The 2,500-nt window shown below is 39.7% G+C and overlaps 1 long non-coding RNA gene across 1 annotated transcript in view; it reads left to right on the top strand.

Annotated features, from left to right (window-relative positions):
- Positions 1 to 1,324: 1,324 nt before the first annotated feature.
- LOC138866042 (uncharacterized) overlaps positions 1,325 to 2,500 on the top strand; it is a 143,603-nt gene continuing 142,427 nt past the window's right edge. The window contains exon 1 of the long non-coding RNA XR_011399507.1: positions 1,325 to 1,644. This is a non-coding gene — a long non-coding RNA (uncharacterized lncRNA). The remainder of the gene's footprint in view (positions 1,645 to 2,500) is intronic.

A 2,500-nucleotide genomic window follows, 5' to 3' on the forward strand; every position in this document is an offset into this window, starting at 1 on the left:
TTCGTCTCTTCTTTTCTCCCTTCTCTAGTCTTCTCCCTCTGTCTCTCGTCTCTCTCTCTCTCTGCCTCTCTCTCTCGCCCTCTCTCGCCCTCTCTCGCCCTCTCTCTCTCTCTCTCTCTCTCTCTTCTCTCTCTCTCTCTTGCTCTCTCTCTCTCTCTCTCTCTCTCTCTCTCTCTCTCTCTCTCTCTCTCTCTCTCGTCTCTGTCTCTCGCTCTCTCTCTCAAATACCGTGGTTCTCAAACCCGGTGCCAGGGTGCTGTCGGCAGTATCAATTGGTGCGGCAAGACTCCGTAGTAATAATAATAATAATAATAATAATAATAATAATGATAATAGTAGTAGTAGTAGTAGTAGTAGTAATTAAACATATAAATAAAAGATAATAGCAATGATGATGATGATGATGATGATGATGATGATGATAATGATGATGTCGATGATGATAATGATGCTGATGATGCTGAAGATGATGAAGATAATGATGATGATGATAATGATGTGATGATGATAATGATGATGTCGATGATGATAATGATGATGATGCTGATGAAGATGATAACAAAATGAATAACTAACAAAAAAATATCTATATATATGTATATGTGTATATATATATATATATATATATATATATATATATATATATATATATATATATATATATATACTAAGTCGCTCTCAATAATCTGATAATCATACGCATACCATTTGAGCATTCAACCTGTTTACTTCGTTTCAACCCCCAGCGATTCGTGGAAAAACGATGATTTCAGTGAGTTTAAGGTGCCATCACTGAAAGAAGTTTAGGAATCACTAATCTGTTCACTTGCTTATACAAAATAACCCGAAAACGGTACATAATTCGAGCATTTTCTTGTCTTGTGCGAATTGGTCATTTCGAATCCTCCTCAAGCGAGAGTTCGAATCCTGCTTCAAAGAAACAGTTCTTTTTTCTTTTTCTTTTTTTACCTCCTTTATCTATCAAATGCAAACGTTAGCTCGTTTTTTAAATGATTATTGTAATATATATCTTTTCAATTTATTTATAGTTAAGAGACCAGTTGCTTTGTATTGCTCTTATTCTCCTTTTTTTCAATAAACTACGAAAAAGATTCGAAGGCTTGGAAGAATCGTCCCTTAACAGAGATACTTTCAGTCTTAACCTTAAAACCAGAAAAAAACGACTATAATAGGTTACGAAAAATAAGACATTACGTCACTTACAAGCACTGGCAACGAGCAGGCACAAGTAGACGTGAGTAAACAAACGTGAGGATAGTTAACGAAGCATTTGTTTACCCACAATGCATCGCGCGTCGTTTGATAGCGTCGTCTGCAGTAGTCTAGTGTTAACTCACGTGGGTGGTGCGTCGAAATTTCTTTCTCTCGCTCTGTTTTGTGATGTGTTCGTGTGTTATAAATAATTCCATGACGTAAAAAAGTAAAAGAATATTAAGGTTCTTCATAAACAAAGAAAGGTTATCAAAAGTGTGAACGGTGACGTAATTAAAAAAGGCAAATGCAACCTCCAGTTCATTTCAAGAAGTCTTCGTTGCCACAATAGAAAAAACAACTTAAGAGGAACAGATTTTTAACATTAGATAACAGAGAGTCTGTGTCTCCTTGGAAGGTCAACTAAAACTGGTATGTTCCTTTCGCCTTTTTTCTTTCACACAAGATCTGTCTATATCTGTATCTATCTAGCTCTAGCTCTCTATCTGTCTATATTTCTCCCCCCCCCCCCCTCCTCTCTCTCTCTCTCTCTCTCTCTCTCTCTCTCTCTCTCTCTCTCTCTCTCTCTGTCTCTGTCTCTGTCTCTGTCTCTGTCTCTGTCTCTGTCTCTGTCTCTGTCTCTGTCTCTGTCTCTGGTTCTGTCTCGTCTCTGTCTCTTGCTCCTGTCTCTGTCTCTGTCTCTGTCTCTGTCTCTGTCTCTGTCTCTGTCTCTCTCTCTCTCTCTCTCTCTCTCTCTCTCTCTCTCTCTCTCTCTTTCTCTCTCTCTTGTATTCCCCCTCTCCCTTATCCATTTTTTTTCTGGTAATTTTCTATATTACCTTTGCCTCTCCGATATCGACGATTTCGGTATCGTTGGATTCCTCTCACTGTCTACATTGCAAATGTATAGCTTTTAGCGACAAACTTGGCCCCGATAGCAAGGGAGGGCATGGAAGGTTCCAGGGAAAATGCGGGGTTAGATAACACTAATGATATAACCAACTGCGAAAATAACCATGGTTATTCGCATGATTTTCCATTGCAGGGGGGACCCCCACTGGGGGGGGGCTACCGACCCCCAACCCCCGCTGAGGAAACAAAACCTCCACCCCGTATTCCCGGCATGCTAGAGCGTTACACAATTACCGTCGATCTCGGAACGGCGGATCGTGGCAATATTGGCGACAGTTAATTACCTTCTGTAACATTCCTCACTGGAATCAGCATACTAACCTTGACATAGTCCAGCATTGTATACAGAGACGATTGTAGTATAATCACATGATGA

Source organism: Penaeus vannamei, chromosome 23 (assembly GCF_042767895.1).
Source record: "Penaeus vannamei isolate JL-2024 chromosome 23, ASM4276789v1, whole genome shotgun sequence".
Classification (NCBI taxonomy): Eukaryota; Metazoa; Arthropoda; class Malacostraca; order Decapoda; family Penaeidae; genus Penaeus; species Penaeus vannamei.